Source organism: Mus musculus, chromosome 12 (genome assembly GCF_000001635.26).
Source record: "Mus musculus strain C57BL/6J chromosome 12, GRCm38.p6 C57BL/6J".
Classification (NCBI taxonomy): Eukaryota; Metazoa; Chordata; class Mammalia; order Rodentia; family Muridae; genus Mus; species Mus musculus.
In genome coordinates this window covers 69463356-69478082 of record NC_000078.6, presented here as the reverse complement: position 1 = coordinate 69478082, position 14727 = coordinate 69463356, and the positions used below count along the sequence as shown (strand labels likewise).

At 47.0% G+C, this 14727-nt stretch overlaps 1 long non-coding RNA gene across 1 annotated transcript; it reads left to right on the top strand.

The window, feature by feature from the left end:
* Positions 1–2532: 2532 nt before the first annotated feature.
* Positions 2533–13296, top strand: 5830428M24Rik (RIKEN cDNA 5830428M24 gene). Its single transcript, NR_038060.1, has 5 exons — positions 2533–2595; positions 3540–3587; positions 7566–7689; positions 9723–9896; positions 12669–13296. It is a non-coding gene; the product is annotated as an RIKEN cDNA 5830428M24 gene (long non-coding RNA).
* Positions 13297–14727: the final 1431 nt, after the last annotated feature.

Below are 14727 nucleotides of genomic sequence, written 5' to 3'. Positions count from 1 at the left end.
CTATTCATCTATCTGCAGGGCTGGGCTGACTGGTGGGAGACAGCCAGGCTTTAGGTGGTGGCAGAAGCTGTCTATCTTAGACATTTACCACCTTTCTTGCCTAGCCATGACCCTCTCCTTATCTGTGTGCCCAAGGGAGTGTGTCTAATTCTTAGTCTTTCATTTCCCTGCAGAGTCATCTAATTTTGTAGTTATAAATGTTTAGCCTCTAATTCATGAGACATGGCAATTTAAAGCTACCTTCTACAGAAGAGCTGGACAATTCTCAAATGGCCCTGATGGACAGTAATGTTTAATACTGAAAAGGTTTTTTTGCAGTTCCCCTAAAGTTTTTATAATTCCTGGGCCTTTTTGTTTTGGTTGTTGGTTTGTTTTTGAGACAGTGATTCTGTGTATAGTTCAATGTAGCCTTGAACTCAAGACCTACCTTCTTTGGCTTCCTACATGCTGGAATTATAGGTATGTGCCACCGGAACCAGCTATAACTTTAATACTGGGGAAAACCCACAAACTTGTTTCAGTGGGTACATTTAAAGGGAAAACCATGGTGATGATGGGAAGCCACTTGTCCAAACAACAGGAGTAGCAGGAGTAGCAGGAGTAGCGGGTCTCTCTATCTGGCCTGACAACTGACCAGGATTTAGGATTTAGGACTATAATCTGTTCTCTCATTGTTGAAGATCTAGGACTGTAAAATCGAGGACTACTGAGCACTACAATTGGAAGGACATTGCCCTTAAGGTCATTTTCAATTTGTTTGTTTGCTTGCTGGCTGGCTGGCTTGTATTTTAAGACAGGATTTCTTTGTGTAGCCCTGGCTGTCCTGAAACTCGATCTGTAGACCAAGGAAGTCTTCAACTCACAGAGATCTACCCACCTCTGCCTCCCTAATGCTGGCATTAAAAGCGTGTGCCACCACTGCCCAGCCATTTTCAAAAAAATTAAAAAGGGCTTCGCTCCCCTTGCCCCACACATCCTGCTAAGGAAGCAAGCAAAGAGAGCAGGCATCCAAACAATCCATGAGCCAACATCCCTGGGCTGCCCTCCCCACTGAGCTCCGTGGCGACTTCCCCTGTTGAATGCAGGAACCAATTTGCAGGCCTTCAGAGTGTGCGCCTCCCCAGCGTCCTGCTCCAGGATGCAAAGCCAGACTGCACCTGCGCCCCACGGGGACCGGCAGCTGCTGGGCGATCCTGACTGCCCCGCTGCATCAGGGCTCCTGGCCGGCAGCGGAGCTTCACGGGCTCCTGGCCTGAGGTCCACCCCAGCCCCAGCCACTGCCCCAGGCCGCTGCCCCGGGAGCCACCCCTTGTTTTCATAAAACACACGCTGCCTCTTTGGTCACATTTGCCAGTTCCCATGGGCGTTTTCTGTTTTGAGCCAACAAGGGATGCAGAATTAAGTGACTCTGAGCTGCAAATTCGGTTCATTGGGGGCCTCCCCGCTGCTGTAGCCTTATTCTGGAGAGGTGCCTTGGCGAGGTACCATGTAAACGTTTCTCTAAGGCTAGAGCCTGTGTTCTTCCTTTCCATTCTGAGAAGCTAAAGCTGTTTAAAACAACAACAACCACAACAACAAACAAACAAACAAACAAAAACAAAACAAACAAACAAACCCAGTAGCTTCCCCAGCACTCCCAAGGGACCAGTTGAACCACACCCCCCTTTTTCTCCTCTAAAATAGATGAAGCCACAAACCGAAGCCCTCTGGTTGCTTCTGCCAACTCCAAATGTGCCCAGACCCACAAAAACCAAAAGTGGACTCTCTCCAGGAACTGGGGGTGGGGGATGGAGGTGGAGGAAAAACAGGGAGGGACTCAACAGTCCACGCCTGCATCTAACAAAAAGCAAGAAAGGCGGACAGCAAGGGGTATCTGACCCACAAAGAGCTTCAAAACGCTGTACCAAGTACATATCCAATCCCACTCACCAATGGACCAGAGAATGAACTGGCACTTAAAAACGACTGCTAGATAATTTCCTAAAATACAGTCCAAAAGACATTAACTAGGCCTTTGAGGTTATAAATAGGTATTAAATGAAAAGAGTCGTGGTCAGAATCGTGCTGGGTTTAGGAAAAGGTGGGTTCTATAGGAGAACAGGATTTGCAATAGGACTTCTTAGACCCTTAATATATAAGTATGTTTTAAGTCACCAAAAAATGGGTTAGAGTATGTAGTTTCCTGAGTTTAATTGACCTTGGGTTTCTTTGTCGTTGATGGGTTTTTTGGGGGGAGTGGGTGGGGTTCCTGTTAGATGGACCTCACCTTGGGCGACTTAAGTATACTGTGTCCTCTGGAGCACTCTTGGTTGTTTAATTGGTTGATTAGGGGTTTGTTGGGGTTTTGTTTTGTTTCAGAACAGGCTCTCCCTATTGAGCCCAAGCTGTCCCTAGTTCGGTCTCCAAGGTGCATCCAGTCCCAGTTTGCTCTTACATTTTACTGAACTGAAACCTTAAGAACTCAGGCAAACATTATGTGAACGCAACAGGAAGTTGGCTGTAGATACAGGAAGCCGCTGCTAAGGTGGCCTCAGAGAGGAACCGGTGTGGTGAACTCCTGGCATGCGCAGGTGACAAGAGGTTCCGCAGGGTAAGGTAAAAACCCAACAGCCTGGCCGGGGCCTTTGGCTTGCACTGCTCACGGAACCAAAAACAGCCTAGGTGGCTGAGAGATGTGTGTGTGTGTGTGTGTGTGTGTGTGTGTGTGTGTGTGTGTGTGTGTGAAATTATTCAGATACTGACAGATGGACTGGTGGTCTCCTCTCTGCTGGCCTGGCACCCTCGACGTGGAAAGTCCCGCCTCGGGAGCTGGGTCACGGGCAGCTACAGTGAAGTACTGGAAATAAAAGCCCCAGACAGCTATAATAGCAGTGAGTCACAGCAAACCAGGAGCCATCAGGTGCTCAGGAGGGACACTGAAGCCAGGAGGCTGAGCTGAGCTAGCAGAGCTAGCCAGGAGCAGGACACCCCTGTGGCGAGAAGCACAAAGAGTGGAGTGTTCCAGTCAGAAATATCAGGTTTCTCAACGTGGAAGCTGGGGCTGGGCACACGAACTCAGGCTTTGCTCCAAGGTCGGCGGAGGGAGGGGGCACAAAACCCTGCCTAGTTCTACCCTGGAGGGTGCCAAGCCAACACCCTCATTCCTCTCAGGGCACTGGCAGGGACTGCAGGGGCCATGAGGACCCTGTTGCTTCCTGAGTAAAACTGGGTGACAATCCAGTGGCCATCAGGGTCCCAGCCCCCCCTCCCCCCATCCCACCCCATTCTACCCCCTTTCGGAGCTTAAACCTCTGGGCTCTGCCTTCAGAGGCTCTGTGCTCTGAAGCCCCTCCCTGAGCCGTTTATAAACTGTTGGCTCTTAAAACATTTTCTAGCTTAGCTGGACGAGCTAGTGCCTGAGGTCCTGCCCTTGAGACCACAGTTCCAAAGACAGAAAAGATGGGGGTCCCTAACCCCGAGTTATTCAGATCTGGTAGCCTTGGAGAATCCTATCTCGAGGCTGCTACACTTGGGTAATTTTTTTTTCCTCTCTCTCACAGGTCACAGGCTTATTAAACTTGGATGACAGTAAACCGATGACTAACTGGGTAATTAAAACCACGAGCCTAGGCTCTCTGGGGGCCTGTTCTCTAGGCCAGTGCCCCTCATCTTCCCCTCAGCAGAACGGCCTTTGTGGATTTGAAACCCTCCATGGCGACCCCACCTCCTCTCAAGGCTGTTCCTCTTGTTTGTCCGAAGCTTCATCCCATCTCCCTCCCCGTTCTGTAAGGATGGAGGAAATCGAACCCTTTAGCTGAAGCCCAGCCCATACTCCCTCCTGCTTGACTAAAGTTACTAAGCCCTTCCTGCCAGGAGGCGCTTAGCTCTTTCTGTTCCATGGAACTTTGGCTTCAAGCGCCCAGAGCCTCCCAGTTCCTCATGAGAGTGAGTTGGGAACTTCAAAGTGACAAGCCCCAGCTGAGAAACCCCTGAGTTGCTTCAAAGACTGTCTTTTCCAGCCTGAATCTTCTGGGGGAGTGTGTGTGTGTGTGTGGGGGGGGGGTGTTTCTCCCTCGCCTCTGAAAGCACATAAGCAGTGAAGTTTACAATGACTTCTACGTTCCTACCTTTAATTTAGGCTCCGGGCCTCCATGGGAATGAATGTGCAGTGGGAGTCCCCACCTGCCTTGGGCATGCTCTGTGATGTCTCTCCCCTGCCATGCCTCACGTTCTGGCTTTCTCCTTTCTGTCCAGATTATCCGGTCCATTGAGGGTGGAGAAGGGGCTATACTTGGGACGGGGATGGCACTGTGGTTGCAATATGCCCACAACATTCATGTCCTGGGAACTTAATGCCTAGTGCAACAGCGTCCAGGCAGCCATTAGAGCTGAAACCTGAGGCTGAAGCGGAAAGATTCTGAGTTCAAGGCCAGGCAGAGTGACATAATAAGTCTGAGGCCAGTCTTGGCTACAGAGTAAGACTCTCTCTCTCAAAAAAAAAAAAAAAAAAAAAAAAAAAAAACAGACAAAAGAAGGAGGTGTTAAAAAGGACGTTAACAAGGGACTTCACGAGAACCTTTAACAGACAATTCCCGTGATCACTGCTGCGTTAGGTCTGCTCTCTTGTTCCATGAGGACTTGAGATGTGTGATGATGCAGCAGAAGGCCCTAAAGGGCTGCAGCCTACGCAACCTGTACATCTCAGTACAGTCCAGGAGACAAATGGATTCTTAAAATGTGTGTGTGTGTGTGTGTGTGTGCGTGTGTGTATGCGTGAACGTGCGCGCGCGTGTGTGCGTGCATGTGCATGTGTGTGTGTGTGCAAGTGCGCGTGTGCGCGCGCGTGCGTGTGTGTGTGTGTGTGTGTGTGTGTGTGTGTGTGTGTGTGTGTGTGTGCATGTCATCTATATGTGGGTGCATATGAGGAAGTTTGGGGACAACTTTGCGGAATCAGTTCTCTCTCCCTTTCCATCCTTAAGTAGGTTCTGGGAATCCTGCCAAGTGATTTTGGTTCTTTATAAATAGCCCAGTCTGTGATATTGTGTTATTGCAGCACAAAAGGGAGCAGGACTAGTGGACTATATGATTCCATATACTATCTAGATAGATATTCACAAACTAGAATAGGTTTGTGAGTTTTAGATTTAAAAAAAAAAATGGTCAGGAAGATGGCTTAGTGGGTAGAAAGGTGCCTATGCCGCACACGCACTTACACACACACACATACACACACACACACACACACACACACACACACACAAGCTTCTTCTGATCCTCTGTGTGGAGTAGTCTAGGGCATGACGAGTCTGATGAAGCCTTGGGAGTCCTGCAGGCTGTTAAAGACATTTGAGACAAACCTTAAGGAATTCTAAACCAAAGTGAAAGGTATAAAGTGTGGCCAGCCTGAGAAGTGTCTTCAAGCTACAGAGTTATGTCAGATGTCCCTGCTGCCTAGGGGACCACTGAAACTGCCCGCTCAGAGCCTCTTTGCCACAGCTGTGTCTTCTTGGCTAGATGTGAAAAAGGCAGCATGCCCCCATGAGCAGGGACTGCTGCGAGCATGTTTTCGACTTGGGAGACTGCAGGGCAGTGACCTCCAGCAGGCCGGCCACACAGGTAATTTTCTTGTCCTCCTTCACCCAAACACATACTTCCAATCTAAAACAAAACAAAACTACCATTAAAGTTAATCTTGTTAAAAAATGTTTAATTAAAAATTATTTAAATTGAAATTAAAATAATTCTGAAGGTAGGTCTACATTGTATGTGTCCCCTGTCAGAGTCCTCTGTTCCCAGGAAGATACATAAGCTGTAAAGTTCACATGCTTTTTCAGTCCTGAGTTGCTGTGACTTACTAGTCAAAGAAAAAATCGCAAAAAGCCGCAGTCAAACCATCCATTAGGAGACAAATTTAAGCAAGAACAGCACAAGCTGCTGCCGGCTGCTGACAACAGGTTTTCAGAATGGAATGATATGCCTACCAGGCAGTGATTAAGGACGGTGACAACAGGCAATTTAGTGAAGGGTCAGTGGCCGGCTGGCTTATTTATTTTAAAACTGAAACCCACTCATCACTTACTTGAAGTAGCAGCAAATGGTAGCATTGTGGTAACAGAAAGAATCCTACCACTTCCTGGCAAGTATTTCATTTATGGTTTATGGTAATGAGCATTTCATTTATGGTTTTCATTGTATTCTAGTTTTCTCAAGTTTGGATGTCACTGAGAAGGAAGCTCTAAGTTTGGGAGGCCCAGCTCTGAGGAACTCTTCCTTGGCACCTCTCAAACTTGCTACTTCTAAGAGTAATATCCTCCAGGATATTACCTTAGTTACTGTTCTACTGCTGCGAGGAGACACCATGTCCAAGACAACTTGTAAAAGAAAGCATTTATTTGGGAGCTTGCTTACAATTTTAGAGGGGGCATCCATGACCATTATGGAGTGAAGCAGGGCAACAAGCCTGCAGGCATGGCACTGGAGCAAAAGCTGAGAGCTTACATCTGATCCACAACGAGGAAGCAGACAGGCAGAGCTAACTGGGAACGGGAATGGCAGAAGTTTTTAAACCTCAAAGCCCACCCCTAGTGACACAGCTCCTTCAACAAGGCCACGCCTCCTAATCCTTCCCAAATAGTTCCACCAACTGAAGACCAAGTGTTCAAATATATGAGCCTATTGGGGGAGGGGGCACTCTCATTCAAACCACCATAGATACCTTCTAAGCAATAGGACTAAGCTATGTTCACCCAGGCTGTCACCAACCAGCCAGGGCCCCAGGCCTAGAGATCTGGTTCTTATGGTAGTGAATTACTTGTCTCTAAAGGAGGCTGTAAGGGCCATGTCTGGGACATTTCTGACATGACCACTGACCATTGCCAACAGCCATATTATATGTGGTTTTACTCCACATGGTCTAGCCTGGTGGAAAGGATGCATCTCATTGGTCCAGAGCACACTGGAATCAGGTACAAACTCATCAGTCTCGAAACTGAAATTCTTTCCTTCACTGTAGTTGGGGTGTGTGTGTGTGTGTGTGTGTGTGTGTGCGCTGGCATGCACGTGTGCCTGCCTGCCTGTGTTGGGGGGGGATACACCCATATGTGCACATACGGAGGCCAGAGATCAATATCCTCTATTGCAATCCACCATCCAATAAGGACTCTTATTGAACCTGGAGCTTGCTGCTTTGGTTAGACTGGCTGGGTACCAAGTCCCCAGTACCCCACCCCTCCAGTGCTGGCATTACAAGTTCAAACCATAACATCCAGCTTGCTGTTGTTGTTTGTTTGTTTATTTGTTTGTTTAGTTAGTTGTTTACATCCTGATCTCAGCTTCCCTCCTTCCTCTCCTCCCCCTCCCTCCTTCTCTTTTCCACTCCCACACGTATCCCTCCTACCCTTTGCCTCAGAAACATCCTGGTTTTTATGGGGGTTTGGGAGCTGAAGTCAGATCCTCATGCTTGTATAAAAAGCATGTCTCCCACTGTGCCATCTCCTCATGCCTTTGAATTTTTTTCTTGAGTAGTGGGGCTTACATTGTACTTGGCTTGTTCTGGGATCCTAACTTATCGCCTCTCTTCTTTCTAGAATGAATGGAGTCTCTACACATCAAATCGTGTGTCTTGACTACTCAGGATGTCAAGGGCAAAGGTTAACTCCTGGGGGTTTTCTTTCTGTATTAAGATTCTCAAGAGAACAGAACCAGTGGTGGGTAAGTGAATGGATGGATAGATAGATAGATAGATAGATAGATAGATAGATAGATAGATAATAGAAAGATAGATGATAGATAGATGATAGAAAGATAGATAAATAGAAGTTAGAAAGATAGATGATAGAAGTTAGAAAGATAGATGATAGATAGATAGATGATTGATAGATAAATGATAGAAGTTAGATGACAAATGATAAATGATAGATAGAAGAAAGATAGATATATAGATTATAGATAGATATAAAGATAGGTGATAGAAGATAAACAGATAAATAGATGAAAGATAGATAATAGATATAGATGATTGATTGAAGATAGATAGATAGATAGATAGATAGATAGATAGATAGATAGATAGATAGATAGATAGATGAAAGAGATATTTATCAATCTGCCAGCTGTAAGTTTAAGACCCAGGAAAACCATCCCCTTACTTCAGTTCCTTCGGTATCCAAGTTCCTTCCGAGACCCAGAATCTCTGCTGATGTAGCTCTAGGTCAGGGACTGAAGAAGAGATATTCCAGTCAAATCATGAAGCAAGAAAAAGAGAAAAGCACCCTTCTCTGCCCTGTGCCAGCCAGGCTGTCACTGAGCTGAATAAAGAGTATCAGTCCCCACTTGCCCGTCGATTTGGTTTCCTGCTCCCCAACCATAGCAACACATGTTCCACGGCCTCTGCCCTGCCTCTCACCAGGCATATGCAGCAAGCAGTGAAGGGCCAGAGCACAGCTCCCATCACAGGTCCCATCCTCCCTGCCACTGAGGTCTCTGGACAGTGGGTCAGTCGGTCCAAAGGCTGGGACCTTGTAAGCACTGCAATGTGAGCTTGAGGCCCTGAGTCTCGATATAAGAACCCACAGAAAACCTGTGAGTAAAGGCTGCTTAAACATCAGGGCTAAGGTGCAAAGAGGGCACAGGTAAGTCCCTGGTTAGCCAGACTTGCTAAATTGATGACCTTCAGATTCAGTGAGAGACTCAAAGTCTTAGAGAGAGAGAAGTGAGAGAGAGAGAATGATCAAGAAAAGACATTTAATATCTACCTCTGGTTTCCACAGGCTTGTTGCAAACACATACACACATGCATTAGTACATACTAGCACGTACATGTGCCGCATACATACATCATCACAGAGAGAGGTGGGGGGAATTCACAGTCAAGAATGACAACCATAGGTATTGCTCAACTCTTCCCGGGTTTCTCAAGTACTGTCTTAGGGTAAGTGACTCAAGGGTGCACAGCAGACTTAGCCGGACAGAGGTTAGAGTAGAGAGTTTTTTGTTTTTGTTTTTTCTAATCCAGGGCTTTATCTACAAAGTCCGAATTCCTGGAGGCACTGACTAGAGAGTGCACAGTGCATACAAAGGACAGTCACAACTCCCTGCGATGTCTTGCATGGGCCTTCCACTGAAGTTTGTAGCAAGCGCCCCAGTTTCTCGGCTCTTGGGCCAGGGGTTCTGTCTCTAGCTCTATAATTACTTGTTTCCCTTTGGAGAGGAGGGAAGAAGATGCACACAAATATGGAAACGTTTTGTGCCTCTGTTTACCTCGTTTTAGGATGGAGGTAATGTCTTCTCTGTGGCTCTACAGGTGGAGGAGATGTCCACAGAAAGAAAACCTGTGAAACCCCAAGACGGGGGAACCTTTTTGTACCCACACAGACATCCTTAGAGTCTTGTTGTCATTTTCTGCACTTGCGTAATCCTGGTGTTGAAATACCTTTGTGGAACCTGTCCTTGTCTTACACCAAAAGCTCCATGTCTTCTTCTGGGACTCTGGGGGAGCTGGTGGATCGTCCCTGAGGGTGATTTCAGAAGGAAACCCAGTTTTGCAGGACTGAATGAGGTAAAAAGTAAAAAGGTCTTCCCTCTCCTCCTTAGTTAACATTGAGTTGCCACGGCAGCAGGATTGTAGCCAACATTTTACCTGTATCATCACACTGACTCCTCATCCCAGCCATAGGGAGATAATTATAAATAAAAACCTTAAATGCCAGTTTAAACAACATGTTATGAGCCTTCCCATTTCACAGATGTGGAAACAAGGCTCCGAAAATGTTAAAGAAGCCACTCCTGGTCATTACATCAGCTAAACGACAGGCTCTGATTCACCTGGGCTGTGGGATTTCCAGGATCAAAGCAAGTGTAAGAGGGCTGATGGTGGGCCACTGTCACCACACCCTTCATCTTTCACTGTGTCATCTGAGGTAAGTGAGGGAAATAGCTGAACGGGCATGGTGGCCGCGACTACACTGTTCGGAAGCTCACAGCTTGGACTGCCCGGCCAGGCCTGGCCACAGCAGAGCAAGCACCAAGTGTGACATAATTTGACATGTATATTGTTAGCTGAGTCGTGCCTGTGTGTGTGTGTGTGTCTGTGTGTCTGTGTGTCTGCCTGTGTGCCTCCAAGCCTGTCCACTCACAGGTGGAGGCTACTGGTGAACAACGGGTGTCTTCCTTTGTTCCTCGACTTTTTTTTTTAATTTTATTTATTTTTATTTTCTATGAATGAGTGTCTTGTCTGCCTGTATGCACATGCACCACATGTGTGCCAGTGCCTGCAGCAATCAGAAGAGAGCACCAGGTCCCCTGGGACTGGAGTCACAGACAGTTGTGAGCTGCTGTGTGGGTTTTAGGAATCTAATCCAGGTCCTCTGAACGAGCAACCAGGGCTTGTAACCACTGAGCCATCCCTCCAGCCCCTCACATTTTTTGAGACAAAGTCTCTCAATAGTCCTGGGGCTTGCCATTCCAGCTAGACTGGCTGACCACTGAGTCCCCCAGGACACACAAATCTCTGTCCCTCCCCAGCTGGGGTTATAAATACACACTGCCACCACACCCATGCAAGGGCCCTGGAGATCCAAACACAGGTCTGCATGCTTGCACAAGCTCTTAGCCCATTGAGCCATCCCCTAGCTCCACTTCCTGACATCTTAACACTACCCCCGCACCGAAATGCACACATACAAAGAGAATTCCTGTTCAGCGGGGTCCAGAACCAGGACTGTAAATCCAGTCCAGTAGAAGCGGTGCAGTCTTGATCCTCCACATGCTCCCGGCCCTCGTTCTCCTTTCTTTCAGGTTCACAAAAGCCCTCAGGGTCCTAGCTGACTGGGACACCTGGAAAGGACACCCCCTGCCCCGTCCCGTTGGGCTGCCTGCAGGCTGTGCAGTACACTGGGAACTCCAGGTTCCCAGCTTTGTGAGCTGTCACACATGCTAGGGCGGGCCGTAGTGATGTACTGACTTTGAGTTCTGCTGCTATCAGTAACCCTCATCCAGATTTCTGTACGTGACTCCAGTAAGGCCATGTTGGATTCTGATAGTACCCATCCTCTGTTCTGTTCTCCGTTCCCTCTCTGAGGTGAGATGTGTGGGGAGTGTCTTCCCAGATGAAGTTTTGTCACATGTCAAAGACAATCTACCTACCCTGGCTAAGACGCTCTGCCAGGGACTTCTGGGGAAGTTTCTTCTCACTGTACCCGAACAAATAAATACAAATCACTGTGTCCTCTGCAGTCATCTTGAGATCAACAACCTAGGGACAAACCCTGGGAGCTCGGTAGACTAAGATGAAAAAGAAACCAGACGTGGTGATCCCAGGCCTCTGGGGTTAAGGCAGGAGGATGATGGTAGTGAAGTTGAGGTAGGCTACACTGTTAAATCCTATCTCAAAAAGAGACTGGGAATGAGGGGAAGAGAGGCAGCTCAGTTGGTGGGACACACACACATACACATAGAGACACACACACACACAGAGAGACACACAGACACACACACAGACAGACACAGACACACACACACACACACACACATACACATAGAGACACACACACAGAGACACACAGACACACACAGAGACAGACATAGACACACACACACACACACACATTGGATCTTTGTTGATCTGTCCAGGCACTATCTCCACCCCTACCTGAGGTCTACCAAGCCTTTGGATTTCTCAAAAGAAATTTCTTCTCACTGTACACGAACAAATAAATACAAATCAGAGGTCAGAGAGCTTCTTTTCGCTTTTTGTTTATGCCCAGTGCTTACATGACACCATAGTACACAAGGCTTTGGTGCCTTTTTAGGCTTTAGCTCATAAACTATGTTTGGTCACTGAAACTAACCTTTACCTCTCAGTTTTCTTCTCTTAAACAAATAAACAAAACAGACACAGCTTTGCATTCCTTAAAGTCTTCCCAAGTGAGGAAGAGACGGTGGTCCAACAATGGAAGCTCTGGCTCCCTCAGAGTCTTTTCTTCCTCCATCCTAAGGACTTCCTCCTTCCAAGTAATTTCCTGGCACAATATGACAGCTAGAGTTATAGCTACTCCATTCATCTTTCTGAAAAGGCAACAGGTGTGGACACAGTCAATCCCTTCTTACAGAGTCCTCTCAGAAGATTTGCCCCAGAATATCTTTTTCACACCATCCTGGTTGGGTGCCTCAAGCAACCAACATGACTGCCAAATCTTCCAGCTGAGCATATTGCCATGCTAACAATCTGGGTCATGTCACCAAGGGACGAGGAGAGAATGGAACTTGATAAGCAACCAGCAGGTTCTGTCCCACCCTGCGTAACAAGCAAGCCTGGTTTCTACATTCAGACCTCCAGCTTAGTGTCTCCTCCAGAGAGACCCAAAATTCTAGTAACAAATATTCTCACCATAGACCTTTAACATCAAAAGCTGAGATTCCCCCTCAGCAAGGATCTCTGACTACTATCTTCTAACACTTATGACAGACTGAGCATCTGTCCTCTTTAATTAGACCTCATTAGCCTTTCATTAGAATCTAATCCAGATGTGGTAGCATCCACTGGTAATCCTGGCACAAAGGCGGCTGAGGCAGGAGGATTGCAAGTTTGGGGCTAGCCTGGGCTACACAGTAAGACCGAAAATGAACTCATAACATTCTCAGCTTGTCATGTGTATATATATATTCCCCTCTCTCTTTTACTTTTTTTCCAGGTTGTTCTACAGTGCCTTGCTTCTGATTGTGCTGTCAACCTTCTCAGTCCCTGGGTTGGACCTAGGACAACAGGCCAGCCTTTGGTTAGCATCAGCAGCTGAGTGGAGACTCGTCTCCAAGCATCAAGGATGTGAAAATGTGATCTTGTTGGGGATAGTGGGAGCTTGGGGGATGGGTTCCTTTGTACTTCTCTCAAGGTCTCCTGGTCCCTCCCTGTGTGTTTGTGGGCGCCACAGACAGCCTCACAATCAGGATGAGTGGTAACGGGACAGTCAAACACAATGAAGGGAATCATTGTCTCACGAGAGTCAGAACATCTGTTCCTCCCACCGCACCTGGGCGAAGGCCAAATAATCAAAAGAAGGAAACAGGATCTGCCAACAACGCACTTTACCTTGAGTCTTTGTGTAGAGAATACCTTCTCCAAGTAGGCGCCTTTCATTGGCTCAGATTTTCCCATCTCAGTTGTCATTATAACTGAAAGCTATTGTAGCTCATAATTTCACATTGTCCTTTCAAATAGAAGCATCGCCAAGCAGATGTGAACAATTATCTTCAATTGTGATTTTTTTTCCATTAAATTTCTAAAGGAATACCTAACCTGGGTGTTCAAACATTGGTTAATCCAAACCTTTGCGATTTCATATTGTGGGTTCATCCAGTGGGATTTGATATTGGGTTTTTTAAGTCGTGCTAATTGAACCAGTTATCTACTTTATTAGAGGTGCCCATATATTTTTTTAAAGCAAAACATTATCATACTGTGCTTGGGGGAGGGGGTAAAGGGACTCGAGCCAGCCCAGCATGGCAAACACGGCTCTAGTGGGCTTTGTCCTTCAGCATTGCTAAACCGTTAGATTATATTCTTAAACTGGCCACCAAGGTCTATCCCCTTATCCGGCCACTTCCTCCTCCTGAGCTAACTACAAATGTCCAACTATCAAAGTATTCAAGTCCAGCAACCAAAGCCCCCCCTTGGCTCACCTAATTAACATGCCCAATTAAAATTAAACATCTCACCTTACATGGGTTTTTCCCTTGTACCTGTATAAACTGCCATTCACCTACTGACCACATCGGTCTCCTCTCTATCCAGACACAGTCCTTTGTCCCACTACGAGACAAATATCTCCCCCCCCACCCCTGTTCCCTTCCCCTTCTCTATCATCCTCTATCTCCTGTCTTTGTCTCTTATTCTCTGCCCTTTGTCCCTCTGAGGCAAATAAATCTCCTTTGGGCTGAGAACTTGGTCTTGGGGGTCCTGAGCCAATACAGTTCCCTTGGTGGTGGTAGGGATCACAGATCCTTGTCTTGGTTTTAATAACCAAAGAATAAATAATGAGAAGGTTGACATTGTTACAGTATGAGGGGCAGGTAAAGAAACTCCAGAGGAAGGGGACAGCCTGGGCTTTCTAATTTTCAACAATGAACAATCATATTTCAGTTCCAAACACATTGTCTGGATTAAACAGAACTCCATTCCAGGGGGAAAGCAGGCTGTATAAGCTAGGGGCGCTTCTTGCTGATAATGCGCTATGTATTCAGACATCATCACTGTTGGTACAATTAGAGCCTTGCAGAAAAGGAACACTGGCCCCAGGACCAGAATGCAGGGGCATTGGGGGAACTGAGTCCTTTTGGAGCCTGAGCGAATTAGGAAGCACAGATGCCCAAACATACAGGACTTGGCGCACGCCTTTAATCCCAGCACTCGGGAGGCAGAGGCAGGCGGATCTCTGAGTTCGAGGCCAGCCTGGTCTATAAAGTGAGTTCCAGGACAGCCAGGGCTACACAGAGAAACCCTGTCTCTAAAATCAAAAAAAAAAAAAAAAAAAAAAAAAAAAAAGGACTTAACCTCACAAAGGTCATTTGAAGGAGAACGGTTCCCTCTTCTGCCTTGGTACCAGGAGAGAAGATCAGCCAGGTTTCTCTGGCTTTCTCTGGCTTTCTCTGCAGCTGGGGCTTCTCCCTGTGGCTGTAGTCATCCCAGTGGAGATGGGGAATAGGTGACCCTAACAGCAAAGAAAGCCTGGATAGGATAGACAGCTAAGGCTAGGA